Source organism: Papio anubis, chromosome 11 (assembly GCF_008728515.1).
Source record: "Papio anubis isolate 15944 chromosome 11, Panubis1.0, whole genome shotgun sequence".
NCBI classification, from domain to species: domain Eukaryota; kingdom Metazoa; phylum Chordata; class Mammalia; order Primates; family Cercopithecidae; genus Papio; species Papio anubis.
Window position 1 is genome coordinate 101814012 of NC_044986.1, and position 25521 is coordinate 101839532.

Consider the following 25521-nt stretch of genomic DNA (forward strand, 5'->3'; position numbering starts at 1 on the left):
GTGCCGTGCCTTAGAAAAGGGACTGAGTTTTGGAGGCACACCTGGAACAAGGTACCTGAACTCCGTGGAAGTCCACTGGGTTCTGTTGATCTTGCTTAAAAATGTAGAGGCTAGAGATGGGGGAATGGTGCCTAATTTGTGATTTCAAACTTTAAAATATATAACATTTGTTTCCTGAAAACTGAGAAATTTTTACTACAACTTGGCAAGAAAATAAAAACTCTGCGGTTCTACCCTAGGTAGCTCTCCCATTTTCAACTCATCTTTTTTCCTAAGGCTTTAGTCACTCAGTGTCATGGGCATTCATCTTGTCCTAGCAGGGTGGCCTTAGGCATGTTACTCCACCAGCTTCAGTTTCCTTCTCTGCAAACTGCAGATAATTGCACTTACCTCATCGAGTTGTTGTGAAGATGAAATGAATTACACACATAAAGAGTTTACAGCGCTACCTGGCGCCTGGGAAAAGCAAAATGAATGTTAGTGGCTGTTCTTCTTGTTTCATGGAGTTGTTGGACAGCCATTTGTTTGGTAGATTAATAAAACACATTTCCAGGATATTAAAAAGACTTCTCCTGTTTAATATCCACTTTAGAAGAACTAGGGGGGAGTCAAGAAAAAAAGCAGAGAAATAACGTTGCCAAAACTTAGGAGGCGATAGCACCAACACGTGAGAAACTACTTAGGACATGATCTCTTTGCCGTAATTGTCCTTTGGGAAAGTATTTTAAAAAGAAAGACCAGTTATTCACATTTTACAGGTGCAAATAACAATTACTGCACTGCTCATAAAGTTTAAGGACAATAGGTTATATCCTAAGAAGCCCCTCTTTATGGGTAGCAGAGTGGTGCAGGGAAATTGTGCGCATCAGGGCAGAAATTAACCAGGGAAGAGCCACCGTGTGCTGGGTGCACGCAGGATGGATTACCTGCATTATCTGCCTTCATTCTCTCCTTTTAGGAGATGGACATTATCCTCATCATATAGATGAAGAAGGAGGGAACCGGAGGTTACTTAATTTGACTCAGGATCACACACTATGTGGTAAACCTTGATTCACACTCAGGTCAGCTGGACTCAGGACTAGGATGATTTTGTAAATTTCTACCAATGTTGAAAAAACTGTGTTCAGTGGGTTCCGGGATGTAAAAGGGTATAACGCAGAGGATTCCACAGTCAAATACAATAGGGGAAGGCTGAGTAAAAGAAAGGTTAACCAGGTTCTCTTCATTGCAGGTCTTTTCAGACACTTCAGTATACAAACATCCACTGTGATCCCACAGTGAGATACAGCGTGCAACATCTGTCAGAACACGGAAGCCCGTGTGTGTGTGTGTGTGTGTGTGTGCGCGCGCGCGTGCCTATTTATCATGGTCTACTGGTCTGCAGAATACAGTTTGAAAAGCCCCATCCTCGTACCATATCACATCCCTCATCATACTGATGGCATGCTCCTTACCCTCAGAACTGGATTTCATTGTTTTCCTCCACTCACTCACGCTTTCCCTGTTTTTCGCTTTTTTTTTTTTTTTGAGACACAGTCTTGCTCTGTCACCCAGGCTGCAGTGCAGTGGTGTGATCTCAGCCCACTGCAACCTCCACCTTCTGGGTTCAAGCGATCCTCTGGCCTCAGCCTCCCAAGTAACTGGGATTACAGGCATGAGCCACCATGCCTAGCTAATTTTTGAATTTTGAGTAGAGACAGCATTTCACCATGTTGTCTAGGCTGGTCTCAAACTGCTGACCTCAACTGATCTAGCCACCTCAGACTCCCAAAGTGCTGGGCATGAGCCACTGTGCCCAGCCACCAATGCCATTCATTCATTCATTCCAACAAATAGGTTATGCCAGTCATTGCATCAAGTACAAGGGACACAGGAAATGAAGGGGTCATGAACATCAGCTGACACTTATTGGATGCAACCAAGAACGTATTTTAGAGCCCTACTTCTTAGGGAGAATAACAAGGGAGATTAAAGAAGATTTTGTGGATGTTTATGACGGATACGCACAGGTTTTTCTGGCTGGATTCAATGGCTTTGTTCCTTTAAAGAGAACAAAAGACAAAGCTCAGAGCCCATGTTTGAATTAAACCCTAAGAAGGCTGATGGCCTACCTTGTTCTCCGTTCAGTGGACCTTGCCTTATTCTAAAAGGGCAGAGGGGATTGCCTGCAATTTTGAACCTGGCCTTCGTCCAGTTGTCCAGACCACCCTATTACAGTTTAACTGCAGTCCATTATGTTACCTCCAATTCCTTTGATTCCTTTCCAATCCAAATTCCCCCTTCCTGGGGTAACTGTTGACGGTCTAGCCAGCATATTATCTAACAGCATATGGAATGTGGAATGGTATATCCTTACGAGGGCTGCACACATTCCTTTTCCAGGTTCCATTCTGAAACACATGTGCTATCAGTTAGCACAGGAGGCTGAAAAGGGACAAAGCTAAGCAAACGATGGGAAAGAGGAGCTGAGAGAATTCCAAAGCAAGGCTCCTTCCATGGCTTAGCAATCGAGTGGGTACCATGGTACCTACTCAGCAATTTTTACATGTAAGAACAAATAAGATACATTGGTTTATTGCACTCAATTATCTTAGGCTATATTTTTCTTTTATAATTTTAAACATAATCAGTCCATTCAATGTGGCTCTAGAAATGAAAAGCTTTCTATGGCTCCAGCAGAGACCCCATGACTCGGGCAGTGACCCAACATTCCTTTGTTTCTCTCCATTGCAAAGCACTCAGGAGTTATTTTGGCAGCTACGCAGGAGTTTTGCCTCCACAATGAATGGTATGCCTGCTCTAGCATGCTGGGTGGAGATGAACTCCATTCTTTTTTCTTTTCTTTTTTTTTTTTTTGAGACAAGGTCTCACTCTGTCACCAAGGCTAAGTGCAGTAGCACAATTATGGCTCAATGCAGCCCCGACCTCTTATGCTCAAGCAATCCTCTAGCCTCAACCTCCCATGTAGCTCAGACTACAGGCATGTGCCACTATGCCTATTTTTTTTTTTTTTTAAGAGATGAGGTCTCATTATGTTGTCCAGGCTGGTCTCAAACTCCTGGATTCAAGTGATCCTCCCACTTTGGCCTCCCAAAGAGCTAGGATTACAAGCATGAGCCACCACGCCCAGCCAATCATTACGTCTTGATGGGAAGAAGGGCGTGAAGGGAGTGAAGGGCCAAGCAGTGTGTACACGAAAGCTGTTTCCACAGCGCCAGCCAAAGCACTTGGCCAGGTTTGCTGGTGGGAAGCTTAACACAGGAAATAAAAGCAGGGACAGCCACATCTTTAAATGATTAATAACACCCACTATCAGTCCATCTCTGCTCACGAACACAAGCTTTATAACATAAGAGCTCTTGAGAAGGAGCTCAGTCTGGAGCTAAGAGAAAAGGAGAATCAAGGCGAGTCAGTCAAGGTTCCCAAAAGGAGACTTGCCAAGGACTCTGAAAAACCTAAAAGCTGATCCAGTATTTTGGAAGAAATGCATCTATTTTCAGAATAGAGGACTGCAAGGAACCTTGCATGATGGCGGAATAAAATAAACTAAGACCTTTAGGAGAAATACTGACATGAAAGTTGCTGCATTGTAATTAAACAGCTACAGTCTAAAAAACTGAGAGAACAATAGAAATCAGAGTAGAAGCAACTTTGCTAACTAGTGCCTGGCAGGTGGCCGTCAATTTCTTGCTATATGAATGAACAATAGACAAGAAGAATGTAAAATGCAAGTGAGCAAGAGGTGAGGACCTTCCAAATACATGACACGAGGAGGAGCAGACAGATACTAAGACAGTTACATCAGCGAGAAGAGAAACATTACATTCCAAACTGTGAAAGACACCATGTCCCTTTGAAGAATACCAACAGAGGACAGGCAGCGAAAGGGGACACTTGGCTTCAGGGCTACTGACTAAAGCTGAGTTATTTTTGTCATTTGGAAGATGCTGCCGTTGAAAGTATTACTTCTCATGCACTTACGTGATGTGTATCCGGCCTTCCCTGACACTTTCCATGGCTTCAGAGAATAACTCCTGCTCCAGACAGATAGCTGCCTGCAAGTCACTCAGACTTACCAGGCAACCAGGCAGTCACCTTTAAAAACCACGCTTAAGCACCTGGGGTTGTAAAGAGATTCACAAGTACAGGGTTTCTCATTGTTCTGTGATATTGTTCAGGAACCCCTATTGCTGGTAAGAGTAGCCTGTTGGGTTTCTTATAGTAGTGTCTAGGTTTGGGTCAAAACGATGAACTACTTAAAGTCCTAAAGATTCCCCAAGTGTCCAGTGCCACTGAGTGTTGCATAATAGTAGGAACAGAACATGTACACAACCATGTACAAAGGTGTGAATTATTGGTGATTTGGGAAAGCCAGAACCTGCAGTCATCTTCTATGATGACTGATTTCCAAGTTGGTTGTTGTGGGTATTAATAGTAGAAAGGACATTTTGTTAAAATGTTCTCATTGACACCATTTGTTAATGCCTGAAGAGTGATCAAATAGCATGGATATTTTTTGATAAAACAAAAAAAATGTATTTTTCTTGGACATTTACCAGTTGGTGAGTCAGGAAATGTTAATAAAAGACTAAATCAACCAGAATTTGAATACCACTCTCTCTTCTCTTTTTCAACTCTGTCATCAATAGTAAGATCATTGGTACCACAGACACTCAATCCCAGTATGCTTTCCCTCGTTGACCATTTTCTCTCATTGCTCTATTTCCTCTCCTAGGCGGTCTCTTTCTCTTTCCTAATGAGATGTTGATGACTTCTAAACATGTTATTCCAGGCTGAGGTCTCTGCTGAGCCCCAGAACTGTATTCCCAGCTGCTTAATGGATGACCCCTGGGCTCCACAAAGATGTCATGTCCTGACACAAGTATGGTACCATTCAACCTCCACCTAACCCCATCTGCTTCTCATGCTAGAGTGACATCGCCATTTATCCAAGTAGATGCTGTAATCCTATATGTAAGATGTAGCAGTTACAGAAACCTAACATAGCTAACTAATTCCATCTTGCTTCTAACCTCTCAAGCTGACTGCCTTTGCTCATTCCCACACATAAGCCAAGATAACCATGGGGGGAATTTAGTTTACAGTTTAAAGCAAGGATGATAATAGTCCCTTCCCAAAACTCACCACTGAGGAAGTAAAAAGGGCACAGACACAAGTAACAATGCAATATTCAATGTAACACCCTCAGACTCCTGCTACTGCTCAGATGTCTGTGGTCACCTGTCACCTCAACCCTCTCCTTGTTCCCCTTTCCCAAATATAAAAAGAAGCTTCAGATTCGTGTCTTTTAAGATGGTATTTTAGGAGACCAGTCCACCATCTTCTTGGTTTGCTGGCTCTCCATATAGTCATTTTCCTTACCCCAACTCCTTGTCTCTTGACTTACTGGCTGTTATGCAGTGAGCAGTATAGGCTTTCAACCTGGCTACAGTATCTCCCCAATTTTGTGCTCTCCTCTCCATCACCAATGTTTCTGCTTTCATATTTAACTTTATGTTATAAACACATGTCCCACTAAATGTGTTTCGGTCGAGGCTGAAAGAACTTTGAGACCTTCATCATCTCTTGCCTGCATCATCAAAGACCTTCTAATCAGGCTCCCTCACCTCCCATCTGTTCTTTACATGGCAGTCAAAGTAGCTTTGTCAAAAAACGCAATCCCATCACAGTACCTTGGGCTCTAAATTTTGAATACTCCTCATTTTCCATACTACTTAGTATAGCCCGTAAGGACCTTCATTACCTGCCAGTCATCTGCCCTTTGTGACTCAGCTCTCTTCCCAGGTCCTATGCAGTCACCCTAAACTACGCATCTGCTCTTGTAGAGGCGACATAGCTTTGCACTTGCTTTTCCTTCTGCCTAGGAAGTCTTTCTCCACCTGGAACTTTTACCATCATCAGCCAGGTATAAGGAAGTTTTCTTTACAGAAGACTTCCCCAAACCTCCAAGAACTGTCTGGACGGCCTCGAAGGCAAAAATAAAACCCCAAGGTCAGGTGTGGTGGCTCATGCCCGTAATCTCGGCACTTAAAGGTGGGAGGACCACTTGAGGCCAGGAGTTCAAGACCAGCCTGGGCAACATAACGAGACCCCGTCTCTACAAAAAATTTAAAAAACTAGTTGGATGTGGTGGTACAGTGCTGTTAGCCGCAGTTACTTGGGAGGCTGAGACAGGAAGATTGCTTGAGCCCAGGAGGTACGAATGCCCCATGCATTCATAATAATGAGACACCATCTCTAGCTAAAAAAATGTTTAAGTAAAAAATGTAAAAAAAAATTTAAATAAAGTCTCAAGTAGATCTAACACAAAATGTCAAGTGAAAATATATGATACAGTTGGTTCAGCAGAATGAAGGACAGTTGCAAGACTTTGCTTAACTACTATGGTCAGGCAAAAAAAAAAAAAAAAAAAAGATAACCTAATATGGAATTGGAAATGATGAAGCAATGACAATCTGAAACACTTTTCCATGCAAAAAAAAAAAAAAATGTGGAGGAATCACACAGCTGTAGTCTTAGCAGCTGTTGAGTCAACCAACTTGGGTAAGTAGGCGTGGAAATCAGAGAATGCTGATTTATGCTAATTTACTTATATTTGGTCTGAATACTCTCTATTTTTCATTTCTAAAACTCCTGTCAGCATCATTTCTGGTTCCATCCATTTTCAGAAAGTTTCATACAGCATTTCTTTCCAATGGTCTTTTTTTTGCTTTTTCAGATTATGATGAAAAAGAATATGAAGATCCAAGTGAAACTGTAGGCCACATTCAGAAAACCACACACGTGCAAATTTGAATCCCATTAAGTCAAACACAAGTGTTAGATGTCCTAATACAAAGACGGCCAACACATGACCTTGAATTCAAGGACTCAGGGATTTGGAAGGCAGACTCACAGCCAACAGCCTTCAATGTCCAACAGGAACTTCGAATGTAGTCTGTCCAAAACCCAACTTGAGTTTGTTCTTCAAGCTTAAGCCCACCTCAGACCCCCTCCCCATTCTCTGTAAATGACATCAGGAATCCTCCAACTGCCAAGGCACAAACCTTGTTTCTAATCATTCTTGACTCCCTGCTTTTCTTTATAGTCCTTCCCAGTTAGACCATTAGCAAATCCCATCAACTCTGTGAACTGGGATCTGATTCTCACCTCTCATGGCCTCCACCCTAACCCTGGCCTGTTGTCACTAAGTTGTCCAGGAGCCTCCTCACGGGTCTCTCCACTTCCAGGCTTGCCCCATCCCCCTACAGACTGCTTTAACTAAGCATACAAGTCTTTAAAATCCTCCAGTGGAGGCCAGGTGTGGTGACTCATGCCTGGAATCCCAGCACTTAGGGAGGTCGAGGTAGGAGGATCGCTTGAGGCCAGGAATTTGAGACCAGCCTGGGCATCACAGCAAGATCTTGTCTCTAAACAATATTTCAACATTAACTGGGCTTAGTGGTGTGCACCTGTAGTCCCAGCTACTAGGAAGGCTGAGATAGGAGGATTGCTGGAGCCCAGGAGTTTGAGGCTGTAGCAAGCTATGATTGAGCCACTGCACTCCAGCCTGGGTGACAGAGCAACACCCCATTTCTAGAAAAATAAAAAGCCAATGATTTCCCCTCTTACTTGGAGTAAAAATTCAAGTCTTTACCACAGCCTATAAGACCCTAGATGACCTTGATCTTGACTATGTCCCACCCCCAGCCCACCCCCATATGGTCCCTCAGTCCCATGTACCCATCCTGCCACCCCACCTAAGGCCTTGGTCTTAACTGTCTAACTTGTCTTATTTCCTCTGCCTTCTGGGCTCTTCCACTAGACAGATATCCACATGGCCACCTCCTCCCTCACTGCTCCCTGGTGACTGCTCAAATTGTCCTTTTATCCAGAAGGTCTTCTCTTTAAAGTATCCTGTGTCGATTTCCCTTACACTGTCTTATTTTTTTCAGAGCACTTATACCCCATGCCATCTATTTATTTGTCTGTCACCTGCCTCTTTTCTCTGAAATGCTGGCACTAAGAAGGCAAGTACTTTGTGTGTTCCCTGTTTTTCCAGACCTACACAGCAGTGCCTAATAGGCCCTTAAGAAATATACACTGAATAAATAAGAATAAAAGAGAAGCACAGCGTGGACATAGAAAACATAATGCCAAATTAAAGGTAATTCACTCATAAAAGAGCAACACATTAGGGAGTGTATACAGATACACCCGACAGCAGTAACTTAACCTAGGCATGCCCTGAGTATGATTCCACGATCAAGAAGAATGTACATTCAGAGTTCTGAGCTAAGGAATCCAGGAGTGGCCAACCTGGGGATTCACTCCTTATCCATGATGGACATCCGAACCCCTGGCCTGTCTCTTGAAACGCAGGTCATACAGGGGATCAAGGCCCTTTGTTTTGGGTTAAATGGAGGTTGCTAGGTGGAGGGTGCTAAGTGAAAATGCTATATAAACTGTAAGCTTTTTACAAATGGTAGTGGTTCTCCTGCCCAACCTGCCACCACTGGACCGTCCCTGTACGTAAGTTCCCCTGATAAACCCTATGTCTCATTTGCTGTCTCTAGGTCTTGCCTTTTCTTTTCTTTTCTTTCTTTGAGATGGAGTCTTAATCTGTTTCAGTCCCCTCCCCTCCCCTCCCCTCTCCTCTTTTTTCTTTTCAAGTTGGAGTCTTAATTTGTTACCTAGGCTGGACTGCAGTGGTGTGATCTTGGCTCACTGCAGCCTCCGCCTCCCCAGTTCAAGCGATTCTCCTGCCTCAGCCTCCCAAGTAACTGGGATTACAGGCGAGCACCACCACGTTCAGCTAATTTTTGTATTTTTAGTAGAGACAGGGTTTCACCATGTTGGCCAGGCTGGTCTCAAACTCCTGACCTCAGGTGATCTGCCTGCCTTGGCCTCCCAAAGTACTGGGATTACAGGCGTGAGCCACTGTGCCTGGCCAACCTGTTCTAAAAAATAAAGTCTACTTATAAGAAAAGATTAACTGTAGAACTTCTGTTGCCTTTTTTTTTTTTTTTTAAATAAACATTTTTGCAAGCAAAGTCCTTCTTGGAATCCAGAAAAGGGAAAATTACTTTAAGCTGAAGTGATCTGGGGGTGAAGCTACAGTGTCAGCAGGTGGAGATGGCTGGGGTTTGAGGAATGGTGAGGAAGGAAGATCTGTTTGGGAATGGAAGTTAGAAGGTGCCTGGGGCACTGAGCGCTATGCTGTGCGTGGCACTATGGTGACATGGAGAAGGCCGCAATTAAATTTCAGTTTTCCAGATACAGAAAACCTTAGGCTTGAAGTCACTCAATATGCTTTATAATCAATTTATATTTGAAAAGAGATGTGAAAATTTATCTTCCTTAATATTAAATGCTTTGGATAATTTTCTAGGCATTTTTAGGGCTTTTTTGTTGTTTTTAACACCTCAGTATTTATTGCATGATGAAATGTCATTGATACAAAAATAATGACCTGGGTCTAACTTGAAGATGCCGAGACTAAAGAGAAATGAGAGAGCAGGGAGCACTTATCTGCCCCAGCTGCACTGAATTTTATTGTCTGAGATTGCCAGGTTCAAAAGTAGCATTAGGAATGCAGACCTGGCCAGGCGCGGGGGCTCATGCCTGTAATCCCAGCACTTTGGGAGGCTAAGGCGGGCGGATCACTTGAGGTCAAGAGTTCAAGACAGGCTTGCCCAACATGGTGAAACCTCGTCTCTACTAAAAATACAAAAATTAGCCGGGCATGGTGGCTGGTGCCTGTAATCCCAGCTATTCGGGAGGCTGAGGCACGAGAATTGCTTGAACCCGGGAGGCAGAGATTGCAGTGAGCTGAGATCATACCACCGCACTCCAGCCTGGGCAACAGAGTGAGACTCTGTCTCAATAAACAAACAAACAAACAAACAGACGAATTCACTTGAGGTGAGGGGTTCAAGAGCAGCCTGGCCAACATGGTGAAACCCCGTCTCTACTAAAAATACAAAATTAGCCGGGTGTGGTGGTGCCTGCCTCTAGTCCCAGCTACTTGGGAGGCTGAGGCAGGAGGATTGCTTGAACTTGGGAGGTGGAGGTTGTAGTGAGTCAAGATCGTGCCACTGCACTCCAGCCTGTGTGACAGAGTGAGACTCCATCTCAAAAAAATAAAAGAAGGCAGATGCCACCCAAAATGCACAGAACAGCCTAAGGAAACTATGCAGGAAACGCAGAGAGAGGGACCTTCACAGTAGAAACAGAGGCAGGATATATTTACACTACTCTTAATTCAAGATGATCCTGCCAAAGACAAGAACAGAAGGAATCTCTGGAACACATGTGACAAGCAAATCGAGGGGTGTGGAAGAGGAGAAGGAAAATGGACCAAAAGATCTGAACAGACTCAGGGGGCCATGTGGCTACTTTTCTAATAACTAGCATTTAACTTAAAAAAAAAAATCAGAAATAATTCTCCCAAAAGGAAACTGACCAAGCAGTGATCTCTTTGCACTGTGGGACAGATTCATTTTGTTATCAATTTAAAAGATTTTGAATGCAAAATTCATAACTCATGTTGTCTCTAGGAGTCTCTGCAGATGCCCAGTGAGGAAGGTGAGTAACTGGTAAAGCATCTCTCTGTACGTAGTTTGAGTGTTTCAGTGTTTGAGCAAAAGCTTGGTGACTACCCCCTGCGGCAACGAGAAACCATAAGAAGATCGGAAGCAGCAGTGAAGCTGTATCTCTTGCATATGGAATCGAACAAGCAGTAAAGAATCTAGGAGAAAAGTTGTTGCTGGACTTGGAGCTTGCACAGGTTCTGGGGGACCAACGGGAAGGAACACAGAGGCAGTTTGGTCAGAGAGAGAAGTCTAAGTGGGAGGGAGCACCACACTGGTTAAATTTCATTAGTTCACAGGGCAGGCTGAACCCACAGAGGAAGCACCAGGGCTGGAAGGATCACTCCAGTACCCACTGCCTTCATAAAATTGTAGTTTATTCGTAAGCGTAAAAGTGACTATTGAAAAGGAAAAATCCAGACTGAGTGCAGTGGCTCACGCCTGTAATCCCAGTACTTTGGGAGGCCAAGGTGAGAAGATCGCATTAACTCAGGAGTTTGAAACCAGCCTGAGCAACATAGGGAGATTCTGTCTCTACAAAAAAATTTAAAAATTAGCCAGGTGTGGTGGTGCATGCCCTATGGTCTCAGCTACTTGGGAGGCTGAGGTGGGAGGATTGTTTGAGCCAGGGAGGTCAAGGCTGCAGTGAGCTGCGATCACAGCCTGGGCAACGGAGCAAGACCCTGTTTCCAGAAAGAAAGGAAAGAGCTCACATGTCAAAGGCACTTATGTTGCCATGAGAAAGCCACAGGATTCTGTGATATTTGGTGTAATTTGATGGACGGGTTCTGTATGGACAAAGCAAGAGTCCAGGGAATTTTAGAGGGAGAGAGTGATTCAAGTCAGGTCAAACCTACAGTTGGTTATTAGGCTCAAAATAATCTAAAGAACCTGGATTTTAGAGCCTGGCCCCAAAATCCAGCCATGAGCAATTGTAGAAAACTCGGTCAACCTCTCTAAAAGCCAGTAAGATAGCTTCATCATTTTCCATTTTTAAGAGTCAGATGGCATTAGTGTTATTATGTATACTATTTATAATTTGTAACATTTTTGCAACTCTGTGCTAGGTGTTTTAAGGTCATTATCTCTAATATTCATTCTGAGCCTGCGGGGACCCCTAGAAGCCAGAATTCAGGACAGTTGAATTCTGAAAGTTGAGGGAAGAGTGCCAAACTCATGCATTAATTCCTGAGCCCAAGCTCTGTCCATTCTGACAAGTTGCCCAATACATGAATTCCCTTCATGATTTTCTCCCAGCTTCTTTTCCTGTGGGACATGTTCTTGCTATTTCTTTTCTTTTCTTTTTTTTCGAGATGGAGTCTTCCTCTGTCGCCCAGGCTGGAGTGCAGTGGTGCGATCTCGGCTCACCGCGGCTTCTGCCTTCCGGGTTCAAGCTATTCTCCTGTCTCAGCCTCCTGAGTAGCTGAGACTAGAGACAGGCACCACCATGCCAAGCTAATTTTTGTATATTTAATAGAGACAGGGTTTCGTCATGTTGACCAGGCTGGTCTCAAACTCCTGACCTCAGGTGATCCGCCCACCTCGGCCTCCCAAAGTGCTGGGATGACAGATGTGAGCCACTGCACCCGGCTCGCTGTTCTTTTTTCTAACACTCTGATTAAGTCTGAACCTTTAACTTTTATTATCCTCTGTCTTAAGACAAGAACTAATGAGGCTGTCCATGCCAGCAATTCTCAAACCCATCAGACCCAAGGCCTCTTTTTATATCCTGAGATATAATTATTTAAAAACTTGCTTAGTCACATACATTTTTAAAAAATCAATACAATATCCTATTATATAAAGGAGAAAAAAAAAGAAAGAAAAATTTATGAACAAATAAGGAACATTTCAATATACAAATGCTCAGGTACAGTGACATCAGGAGCTACCTCTAAGTAGTATCAGTGTGAATTCAGTAGTTATACATGCACACTGATATGAGCAGAGACATTACTGTATAGTAAAGTTCTAAACAAAACAAAGAACAATATCCTCTCAATTGAAAAGGTAACTGCATTCCTGAAAAATTTAGCATATATTTAATTTCTGTTTAGATAAAAAATATTTTTAGCCCTTTTCCCCCAGCTAGCGCCGCTGGGCCTGCAGGTCTCTGTCGAGCCACGGACGCCGGTCTCTGTTCCGCAGGATACGGTTTGTTAAAGTTGTTAAGAATAAGGCCTACTTTAAGAGATACCAAGTGAAATTTAGAAGACGACGAGAGGGTAAAACTGATTACTATGCTCGGAAACGCTTGGTGATATAGGATAAAAATAAATACAACACACCCAAATACAGGATGACAGTTCGTGTAACAAACAGAGATATCGTTTGTCAGATTGCTTATGCCCGTATAGAGGGGGATATGATAGTCTGCGCAGCATATGCACATGAACTGCCAAAATATGGTGTGAAGGTTGGCCTGACAAATGATGCTGCAGCGTATTGTCCTGGCCTGCTGCTGGCCCGCAGCCTTCTCAATAGGTTTGGCATGGCCAAGATCTATGAAGGCCAAGTGGAGGTGACTGGCGATGAATACAAGGTGGAAAGCATTGATGGTCAGCCAGGTGCCTTTACCTGCTATTTGGATGCAGGCCTTGCCAGAACTACCACTGGCAATAAAGTTTTTGGCGCCCTGAAGGGAGCTGTGGATGGAGGCTTGTCTATCCCTCACAGTACCAAACGATTCCCTGGTTATGATTCTGAAAGCAAGGAATATAATGCAGAAGTACACCGGAAGCGCATCATGGGCCCGAATGTTGCAGATTACATGCGCTACTTAATGGAAGAAGATGAAGATGCTTACAAGAAACAGTTCTCTCAATACATAAAGAACAGCGTAACTCCAGACATGATGGAGATGTATAAGAAAGCTCATGCTGCTATATGAGAGAATCCAGTCTATGAAAAGAAGCCCAAGAAAGAAGTTAAAAAGAAGAGGTGGAACCGTCCCAAAATGTCCCTTGCTCAGAAGAAGGATCGGGTAGCTCAAAAGAAGGCAAGCTTCCTCAGAGCTCAGGAGCGGGGTGCTGAGAGCTAAACCAAACAATTTTCTATCATGATTTTTCAGATATAGGCAATAAACTTACAGACAGAAAAAATATATATATATTTTTAGAGTCCAGTAATATAAACACTTTTTCACCCCCAAAATGTCAGGCCAGATGTTCTAAAGTCACAGCCACAAGTGACAATTCTTCACAGTATGAGACTATCCTACGCCTTGCAAGGTATCTAGTATCCCTGGCCTTTGTCCTATTTCATGTACATTTCACTTTTTTCCCATACTAGCTTCTTTCAGTTAAAGTTCTTGATGTGATTGTCCACTCAGACATCTGCCTCTTTTAAACGGGAGTCATTTAAAGACTCCAGTTTCTCTCTTTTTTTAAATTTCTAAATTTTTCATTTTTTGAGACAGTCCTGTTCTGTTGACCAGGCTGGAATGCAGTGGCAAGATCTCAGCTCACTGCAACCTCCACTTCCCAGCTTCAAGCGATTCTCCTGCCTCAGCCCCCTGAGTAGCTGGGATTACAGGCATGCGCCACTATGCCCAGGTAATTTTTGTATTTTTAGTAGAGACAGGGTTTTACCATCTAGGCCAGTATGATCTCGAACTCCTGACCTGACCTTAGGTGATCCACCTGCCTTGGCCTCCCAAAGTGCTGGGATTACAGGCATGAGACACTGCCCCCAGCCTAAAGACTCCAGTTTCTTTATGATCACTGGGATGGGGACTGAGCAACTGGCACCTTCCCTGTCTGTCCATCAAGGGGCATGTGTTGGATGTGTGTGGATGCTACTTCCATTAGGTAAATTCATGGTAGTTACTTAAGTCACACTGAGGAGGAAACAGACCACTGAGTATGCATTTAGTAAACATAAATTTAGTCAGCGGATCTGTTTCCTTAACAGAATATGGCTCTGCTGCACTGTATTCTTCAACCAACTGCTCCAATTATTGTGACAAACAAAAGTAGCCCCATAAATTTTCACAATACACCATAGTGGGTGGTCCTGTTGCCTGGTTTTAGCTGTAGACATGTATTCCTCCTTACTTTATATGTTTCTCCCCACTCTTGTTTTATTCCTAGACAGCTAATAAGACTTGAATATCAAATTCTTTCGCATTTTGAAAATCCCAGTGTATTACAGTCTCATGTCCTTCTGTGGTTGGTATCAAGTAAGTGAGAGTTGGAATACTCAGGTGTTGACAGCGACAGAGACCATCCTCCTGTAGCTGCCATTTACTTGGTCCTGAAGATCACAGCTGATAAGATTATAAAACTATACACGTGTAGAGTGCTTATTTTTAGATGCTAGCAATTTCTTCTTTTGCACATAATCTGTATTTAGACCCAATTAGCAAGCTTTCTCTCTATCCTTCTTTGCGAAGACCAAACACTACCCAGTGAGGGTATACAAAAAATGAAAGAAAGAAAAACTACCAAAGGTGGCCCGAAGTAATAAATCCAAGATTTTAAAAGAAGAAAAGAGCCTCCATGTTTTTAAGACTCAAAATGGTCAGAGGAAAATGATACACGTTGGGTTACGTTTTCTACGTTTGAGTAATTATGAGGTAACCTACCTCGAAGTCAATGAGAAGAGACTCAATTTTTAATGTGATGTATCCATTAGTTGTTCAATAGCTATCCAGGGAGTCTCTGCTTTATACAAGGTTCTGTGCAATGTACAAAGCCAGAACTCCCAACTCAGGTGCATTGGAATCACCCGGAGGCCCCCTTGTTAAAATGTGGAACGTGGCCGGGCCTAGTGATTCACTCCTGTAATTCCAGCACTTTGGGAGGCCTAGGCAGGAGGACGGCTTGAGAGGCCAGGAGTTTGAGACCAACCAACCTGGGGAACATAGAGAGACCTCTCTACAAAAAAACTTAAAAATTAACTGGGTTTGATGATGTGCACCTGTAAAGTCAACTACTCAGGAGGCTGAGGAGAGAGGATCGCTTGAGCCCAGGAGGTCAAGGCTGCAGTGAGCAATGACTGTGCCGCTGCACTCCAGCCTGGGCAGCAGAGCAAGACCCTGTCTCCAAAAAGAAAAAAGAAAAAAAAAAGTGAATTCTGATCGCACATATCAGTTGGGGGCTGACAGCCTGTTTCTGAGCAAGCTCCCAGGTGACGCCGTTACTGCTGGTCAGCAGGGGACATTTTGAGTACTAAGGCACATTAGGGAATAAAATAATTAAACATGGAATCTGCCTTCAAAGAACTTACAATTTGCATAAGGAGATACATTTTTTTCCAAACCAAACCGAAGAGCCATGTGCCATTAAGAGTGATACAACAGGTCAAAGAATTAATTACTCCTGGATCAGGAGTGGTAGCACGTCTGGGATGAAGAAGGTGGCATTTAGGTTGAATTCCTAGCGAAGGAAGGATTGGTAGCAATAGGGAGGTATAGAAGGGACAGGATGCCTGGTAGAGGGACCAGTGTCAACAAAAAGACCCTTAACCCTCAGGTGAAGAGGGAGAAGTTCCTCCGGGAGGGAATGCCTGTTGGAGGTGTGGATAAAATGGTGAAACAGGGGCCTGAGAAATTGGCCTGAGAACAGCTGGGGAAGCACCCAGGACACGAGTCAAGGAGTCTGGAGCTGAGCTTTATTACAACTGTCCTCAGAGCAGTGGGAGAAACAAAGGGGCGGAGGAAAGGAAATAGAGGCTGAAAGACCAGTGAAGAGGCTCCTGAAATAGTCCAGAAGAAATAAATCCTCAAATAGACACAGTCATAAATCTTTGATAAGAAACGAAAATGCTGAACTATTTATATCTGAGTTTCCCATATTGGATCTTACTTGAATAATGACCCATCTTTTCCTCATCTGACAAGCAGTTACCAGCATTTCTTTAAGGGTTAGAGCAAGACAGATCTATTAATTAAAAGTTGTAAGATGATGTTCTTAGAATGCTCAGTCCTGGATTATGCTGGAAATAACTAAGAGATGCTATAATTAGTTTAAGAGACTTAAGATATAAGTTCTCTGTTAACAAATAGTATCCCACCTAACACAAAGTACTCAGTCATCTTTCATTCTCAGAAGAGGAGGTCTTAGTTTCACTGACCATATGTCCCCTTACTTCAATGCCCAATACTATGTCGGTTTTAGGTCAGCCCAGAAGAGATATATTTCTAGTATTTCCAGAGAAAAGCATCTGGTTTTGAAATGCAGTGAGAGGGGCTGCCTCCAAAATAGTAGCTTACAGAGTGGGAGAATGCAAGGTGTTCCACAGTAGAAAATATTGTCATTTTAAATTCTCCAATTTCCAGATTTTCAAGCAGGGTATGTGTGATCTGACACCCTGGCAATGTGGACAGTGTCCGAATTGCACTTGCCTTTCAGATCTTAGAGTTTCAGACCCCTGACTCCTTTCCTGTCCCTGTAGGAGACATCAGAAGTCTCTGAAGTATGCGGAAAACTAAAAGGAGATCTTAAAGTTTCCATGTTCCTTTCTAAATCCTAATTAAATGAAAACTCTTCTAAGGAAAAAGCTTGCTCTGAAGTAGTTGGTTGAAGTGTACACAGTGCAGCAGAACCATGTTCTGTTAAGGAAACAGATCCACTGACGACATTTGTGTTTACTAAATGCATACACAGTGGTCTATTTCCAACTCCGTGTGAACTTAGGTAACTGCCATTAACTTGCCTAATGAAAGTAGCGTTCACACACATCAAACACATGCCCCTCGATGGACAGACAGGGAAGGTGCCAGTTGTTCAATCCCTGTCTTGATGATCATAAAGAAACTGGAGACTGTAAACCACTGCCTGTTAAAAGAATTAGATGTCTGGGTAGGCAATGACATCAATAATTTAAACTGTGAGAAGCTAGTAGGGGAAAAGAGTGAAATGTACATGAAATGGTACCGAACTGCCTGAACCAAGCAGGCAAAGGTGGAGCCCCAAGGTGGTCAGTCCACCCCATGTGGAAAGGAACTATTTCAAAGACATCGGTCGGAGACCTTCATGCCAGGACACCAGCAAGCTGGCAAAACATCTTGCAAAGGGTTTCTGCACTCCATCTGTGAGCTTCATTAACAGGCACTCAGGACTGAGAACCTTCCTGTCAGCTGTGGCAGGTGAACAGCCAATAGAGAGAAGCTATTAATTTAAGACACCATTGATAATGAAGTCTACCTTAAGAACAGACAAGGGGCTTCAGATGCTGAAGCACAGATACAAGACATCCTGGAACTCCAAGTCCAAAGGGGAATGCTCAGGGCAGAGATCAACAACGAAAGCTTTTAAGCTGAGCCACTCTCAGCCTGATGGCTGCCAAGCCCAACAGCCATCGCTGGTTACAAGCTAGAGGAAAAGTCCCTGAGCATATCTGTTGTTTCCTGGGTGTAAAGATGCTAAGTGCCAGGTGCTTTCCTGTAGAGTGGAAGGGACAGGGGTGGGGCAGTGCCTGCAGAGGCAGCAAGGTCAAGAGAGTTCATTTGGTTATTGCCATTAAAAAAGACTTCCCAGCCAGGCATGGTGGCTCACGCCTGTAATCCCAGCACTTTGGGAGGCCGACGATGGCGGATCACTTGAGGTCAGGAGTTCAAGACCAGGCTGGCCCATGTGGTGAAATCCTGTCTCTACTAAAAACAAAACCAAACAACAACAACAAAAAATTAGCCAGGCGTGTTGGTGCATGCCTATAATCCCAGCTACTCGGGAGGCTGAGGCAAGAGAACTGCTTAAACCCGGGAGGCAGAGGTTGCAGCGAGCCAAGATCATGTCACCGCGCTCCAGCCTGGGTGACAGAGGGAGACTCTGTCTCAGAAACAAAACAAAAACAAAAAACAACTTCCTGAGCATGCATTTTGGGTTCATTTTGAAGTGCAGCTTGCAGCATGTAGAAGTTGGGCTTCTGGTTCAGAGTGCTACAACTAAAGTATTAGATGTCTGCATATTTCCAGATATACTTAGATCATTTTTCAGGCCACCTTTCTTCTTTTTTTTCCTAATCCAGGACACGGTCAGTATTCCCTCTCCACTCACACTGAAGAACTTCAAGTAGCGGTTACACTTCGCAATGCCTCCCACTCAGGCTGCAGTATCCTAAGCATTTATCTTCACTGGCTGGGAACTCTTGAAACAGCCCATGTCAGTCATGACTCAGCAGTTTTTCCTTACCATGAAAACAGCAGAGCAATGGGTTTCTCCATTTTTGGAGTTAATACATTAGCTACAAATGTAATTCCGTAGTAGATATGCAACAAAAAAAAGTCTGGGGCAAATTGTGCCACTTTTCAGAGGGTAACAGGAGATGTTTGACTCAAGATGGAATGTAAGAACCCTCATGACCTCCCCATCCTTCTCTTTAACCTGTTCATGGTTATGCAGAATAAACCCCTAATACTTTTGATGAGTGAGGCAAATGGCTTTCCTGTAGAGGCAGAGTCATAAGAATGTTCAAGAAAGTTTGTGTGGCCAGCCTGAGGTTCCAGGGAAGAGGAATGGGTGTTTGGACTAGAGAAATACAGTGGTTAATTCTGAGCTCTAAGTGATTGGTCCACATTGGTCTACTTCAGTTCCTGGGTTGATGTTTTGGAGTTTTCCATCAGTTAAACAATGTCCACAGTAAACTGCCATGACCACTTAACCTTAACTGCAAACTACATCCACTTAATCCTTGGGGGTCCCTTTCTATTCATAATAATCCAGAAAAAATTTGTATTGTGTTTTATTTCCTCAATTATATCTCCTTTAATTCTTCAACAAGCCTTTCCTGATTAGAAAAGCCAGAAAACTCATCCAAGTATCTCTGTTGAAGATCTGGACAAAGTTTTCAAGTATTATTGAATTTTTAATCCACTAAACAAAAATCCTCCAATGTTGTTTCGTTTTATTTCAGGGTCTAGTTTCTGCATGCAACTGCAAGGGTAGGGGCCACCTATTTATTATGCTTTATTTATAGACCCATGTGTATATGGGAGAATTTAACATATATAAAAGGAACCCGAATTTTTTAGTCTTAGACTTTCAGGATTCCCTGTATTTAAATAATAGCTGTTGATCTAAAAAATCTGCAAGAGAAATGTAATCCTTAGATTTTTTTTTTCTCCAAATCGGAGTAGTAAAGCAAAATGAAATGGGTGAATGCTGTTTGTCAATTCTATGGTGGTATAAAAAAATGGTGTAGTGTGACCAAAAGCATACTTCTGATGAAAGCCCACTACTGGACAGGACACAACCTGTCCCCACAGGCTGCCTTACAAGTGTCCTCACACTCCAAAGAGGAGTGGGAGGTAGAAGTAATGACTGAGTGAAGTTTTCTTTTTCTGAGATGGAGTGTGACTCTTGTTGCCCAGGCTGGAGTGCAATGGTGTGATCTTGACTCACTACAACCTCTACCTCCTGGGTTTAAGCAATTCTCCTGCTTCAGCCTCCCAAGTAGCTGGGATTACAGGCACCCACCACCACTCCTGGCTACTTTTTTGTATTTTTAGTGGAGACAGGGTTTCACCACATTGACCAGGCTGGTCTCGAATTCCTGACCTCAGGTGATCCGCCCACCTCAGCCTCTCAAAGTGCTGGGATTACAGGCATGAGCCACCATGCCCAGCCAATTGAGTGAAATTTTCTAAGACAACTGTCGGTCATATCCCACAGGGGACTGGGCTCTAGGATAGCCCATGCGTACATGGGAAGAAAAGTTTCCTTGGGTCTTCTTGTCCACAAGACAACCTCAGGGATCTCTTCCTATCCCAACAACCTCTGTCTATCTCAACAACCATTGTGGTCAACAAGGAGGAAGCATTCCAAAACTTGTTCACACAGAACAATTCAAATATAGATGATGGAGAAAAAACAAACTTTGAAAAGAGGGCACAATTTGCTATTCCCACTGCATTTATTTTAAACAACTCCCCGCCACACACAATAAAAGGTCTTAAGAGAGCCATCATGGCTGGGCGCGGTGGCTCACACCTGTAATCCCAGCACTTTGGGAGGCTGAGGCAGGTGGAACACCTGAGGTCAGGAGTTCGAGACCAGCCTAGCCAACATGGTGAAATCCTGCCTCTACTAAAATTACAAAAATCAGCCAGGCTTGGTGGTGGGCACCTGTAACTCCAGCTACTTGGGATGCTGAGGCAGGAGAATCACTTGAATCTGGGGGTGGAGGTTGCAGTGAGCTGAGATCACGTCACTGCACTCCATCCTGGGTGACTTCATCTGGAAAAAAAAAAAAAAAGAGACATCTGTTTATATTATGCTTTGTTGAAACTCTCTTCCTGTTGCATTATTGTGATAAGGTGAAAGTTGGCAAAAAAGAACTTTTTTTTTAAACTCATACAACCTCACCTGAGAGATGAATGACAGGTAATATTTGCAGGTACAATTTTCAGTATACTTTCACAATTCTAATCGATTTCTACTTTGGGGCACTTGTGATTTTCCAAAAACTCTAAAATCCATTGAGAGAAATTGTGATTAAAATCATGTTTTAAGAGTTACTTCTTTTTTTTTTTTTTTTTTTTTGAGGTAGAGTCTCGCTCTGTGGTCCAGGCTGGAGTGCAGTGGCCGGATCTCAGCTCACTGCAAGCTCTGCCTCCCGGGTTCACGCCATTCTCCTGCCTCAGCCTCTGGAGTAGCTGGGACTACAGGCGCCCGCCACCTCGCCCGGCTAGTTTTTTGTATTTTTTAGTAGAGACGGGGTTTCACCCGGTTAGCCAGGATGGTCTCCATCGCCTGACCTCGTGATCCGCCCGTCTCGGCCTCCCAAAGTGCTGGGATTACAGGCTTGAGCCACCGCGCCCAGCCACTCTTAATATTTTTCATGCAAGCAAGAAGCTTTCTTCTGGGGAGCACATTTCCCATTAATCTTCGCTCTTATGCAGATAATGAGCTCACTGTTCATTGATGATTTGGGAGTTCTACTCCCGCTCTCTCTTCCCTCCAATTTCTGCCACCACCCTGAGGGTTTCAGGGTCCTTAGGACAAGGCTTGTCACCTCCAGGTTCTTTGGCCTCCAGTTTCTTTGGTTTCCAGGTTTTTTGGCCTCCTTATCTCCCAGGATTCTTGCCTGGCATCTGCACACGAACTGCCATCCCTTGGAGCTTAGTATTGCTCAGAACTGCTGCTCTACGTCTGAAATCTTCAATTCTATTCTCTTCGCTTTTGATCACAACCTGTTGGTTCCCACAATCCCTGAATCTTTGACCATCTGTATCTTCTTTCAGCCTACTCCCAAAGAGGCTGGGTGCCATGATCTAGCACTTGCCCATACTTTTCTCAAAGTCTTCACCTCCTCTGACCACTTACCTTCCCTCCTACCACCCCCACACAGCCCAATCTCAATCCCAGGGGGTCCCAGCATCCTTTCCTGTTCCCACACTGGGTCGTTGGTCATTACTGAGACTACCTACCAGTGGTCCCTACCCTTGCCAGGGCCCTAGTGACACTCCTTCTCAACATTCTCCTCTCCTTCCCACATGGAAACTCCCTCAAGACTGTCCCTTCTCTTCCAGTCTCCTTCTTCATCAACCTCTTCTCCCATTATCAGTGGAAGATCTTTGGTGGAAAATTCGAAGGCAAGCAGTAAACCTTCTCCAACTTCCTCCTCCTCCTCCTCCTCCTCCTCCATGAAGACAATTCAGCCCCAACTCCAATCTTCCATCATTTGCAGTGGAAAAAATATTTTCATCCCTCTTCCTCCACCTTTTCCTCCTCTTTCCCCTCTGAAAAGCAAATCCACCCACCAACTGTTTCCATGCCTTCAGAGTCTCTCCTCTCAGGCCTCTGTAGGGCCCACACATCTCACAACCTTCACTAGTTAACTCCTTCCTTGCACTGTCCAGCTTCCAGGAGCATCTATATTCCCATGTCCCCTTTCTGACCTCTCAATCAGTCACCACCCCAGTGCCTGTGCCCTCCACTGAACCAGCTCTTCCCAAATTTTCAGGGTCTCCTAGTTGCTGAATGCAACAGCAATGGCAATATATTCATCTTAATGGTTTTATATTATTATTTTATTTATAATACTAAACTGAAACATGTTTATAAACTTGGCATAGTATGAGGCAGGTAAGAGCCAGTAGAGAAAAAAAGGGTAAAAAGTGTACGAAAACATGTATGGGCATGCCCAGGTACACAGTAGGGGATTAATATATGGCAGCTGTGTAAATTGCAGGGCATCTAGAAGCAGCTTTGCATAAGATGAAACTCAAACTCTTCTCATTGGACTTGTCGAAAGTGCAAATTGGATATGTCACTTCCCTAATTACCTTTTAGTTGCTTCCCAGTGTCTACAGGATTAAGTCCAAACTTCTTAACCAGGTACTTCATTGATTCAGCCCCAGCTATCTCATGTCCAAGCAGGTCCCCTACACACACTGTGCTCATTAAACTCTGCACAGGACATACCATGATCTCTTTGCTTCCAAGGGACTCTTCTGTGTCTGGCAAACTAAGCCTCAGCCTTCCCTGATCCCAATTGCCTCTTATCCTTTTGTTCCCTCCAGTGTTCCCATACTGTTTCTCCGGTCTCCCTGCATGCTTTGTCCCTTGAGCGGGCATTCACATCCTATACAGCAATTCTGTGCCATCTCTCCCACTAAGGCTTGAGGGCAAGTTAATGGAACTGCCCACACTTGCAATTCTATTGCCTGGCATGTGGGTGCTCTCTAACATGTATTTGCTGAAAGCACAGTGAACAAGAATAGGATTCAGATAAAATGTTCTATGGTGCAACTAACTTTGTATGGACTACACTAAACAGTAGAAGAGAAAGCTAAATGGAGAGCTAGCCCTGGAAGCTTAAACTCACCAAAACCATATAACTCAGTTTACTCGTCTATAAAATAGGAAAATACTTGGTGAGATACTTTGACATTTTCAAATGAAAACAACACACAGGAAGAAAAGCAATCATAATACATATAATCCAACTTCCATCATGATAACTTTCAAATAAACAAGTCATCTTGGCAAATGAGTAACTAGAAAAAAAAATTAGGCAGTAGGCTTCTAAGTAGAGCGCCTACTATGTCATTAAAAAAAAATCCTGTAGTACTTTCCTGATGAAAATAATTTCAAAGGCTGGCTACGTTTCAACTGGCAGGATTATATTCTGCCAGCTCAGTTCTTCTGCAGGCTTTTAGGATTGACCTGAGATGCCCTTCCAAACTCATGTGTCTCCCTGGTGGCTACTAAAGGCCAGAGTGAACATTTTAAAAAGAAAAACAAAATACTCTCATGTTATTAAGTGAGATATGTCTCATACATTTGAATTCTAAACAGTATGATCAATTGAATTATGGTTTTATTTCATCAGTTCTCAACTAGTACAATTTAAGACAGTTCATGGGTGCCAAAAAGAGGTAATGAATTTGATAGATAGCAGAGGTCAGACGTCTCGTTCAGTTAAATTATAAGCAAAGCAAATATTCCTTACAAACGTTAAGCGACTTCTACTAACAGGCTAAAAAAAATCTTATTAACTAATTTCTTTGATTTCAACAAAATTCATTTCCATACTCACAGCAGGAAGTGACAGAGTTGAGACTATAACTATGAAAGAACACAGTATTTTTTTATAATGAGCTTTGGGGAAAAATATAAAAGACAAACAAGCTACTCTCAGAGAAAAATGCCTTTAATTGCATCTCCAGTAGTTTGTGATTATTTCCTGTAATTAAAAACTTGATTTGTCGGCCTAAGTTTTTTCAAAGATGAACGTGGCTGGTTTTGACTCACACAGGCTCTCACTGACCTAGGCATCCTGATTCAAAACAAGTGAGATGGCCAAGCACAGTGGCTCACGCCTGTAACCCCAGCACTTTGGGAGGTCGAGACAGGTGGATCACTTGAGGTCAGGAGTTCAAGACCAGCCTGACCAACATGGTGAAACCCTGCCTCTACTAGAAATACAAAAAATTAGCTGGACGTGTGGCACACGCCTGTAATCCCAGTTACTTGGGAGGCTGAGGCAGGAGAATTGCTTCAACCCAGGAGGTGGAGGTTGCAGTGAGCCGAGATCACACCAACTGCACTCCATCCTGGGCAACAGAGTGAGACTACATCTCAAAACAAAACAAAAAACAAGTGAGAACAGCTCCCGAGAGGTAAAGACAAGATGCTTTGAAGTCCAAATCCATAAGCAAGAACGGAGGAATTTTGTATTATTTGGTTAAATCAAACATAATTAGAATCCCCCATGACTGAAAGTGAAATAAATGGGCTGATCAGGTAGCCTTTACAATTAGCACCAGGTAGGAAAGGTGAGAGGGTGTGGGTATCTTTCTTTGTCAAATATTTGACTACCTGAAGGGGACAGAATGCTATGGTGAGAAACTACAGACAGAATCTTAGCACCAAGATTTTGGAGTAAAACAAAGTTATCCAGAATTAGGATTTTTACCATTCCTTCAGAAAACACATAAATGTCTTTGGAAGACTTCTGAAGTCTTTTAAAGCCAGAATCAGCAAAGGATGAAGAGAATATTAAGGGCATAATGTCCTTGAAACTTTCTGCCTCATTTCCCCTCAAATTAAATCTATAATAGTACCTCCCACTGAATTTTCCTTCCTGCATTGAAATTTCTCAAAATGAAGTCCTGCTCTTGCACATTTAAGGAGTGATTGTGTGTATGTATGTGTGCGTGTGTGTGTATATATATATATGGGTGTATGTGTATGTATATATATAATTTGTTGAAACTAAGCATTATTAAGTGTGTTAATGAGGAAGGGTAAATTTTATTCTGAATTAACTTTTAAAATCTATGAAGTTAAGAAGTTGATGATCACATTTAAGGTCTCTCACAATACTTAGAATATTTTGGTTGTGAAAAACAAGTAAAGTTATACAAAGAACTCTCAAAATTCAATTTGAAAAAAAAAACAATTAAAAAAATGGGCAAAGGATCTGAACAACCATCTCACCAAAGAACACAAACAGATGCATATAAGCATATGAAAAG

General features: G+C 43.1%; 1 protein-coding gene and 1 pseudogene across 14 annotated transcripts in view; one reads left to right on the plus strand and one right to left on the minus strand.

The window, feature by feature from the left end:
* KIAA1217 (KIAA1217 ortholog) overlaps positions 1-25521 on the minus strand; it is a 499018-nt gene that overhangs the window by 238904 nt on the left and 234593 nt on the right. The gene's annotated exons all lie outside the window — the stretch shown is intronic.
* Positions 12675-13694, plus strand: LOC101001561 (annotated as a pseudogene). Its single transcript, XR_161587.5, has one exon. The product of XR_161587.5 is annotated as a 60S ribosomal protein L5 pseudogene (transcript).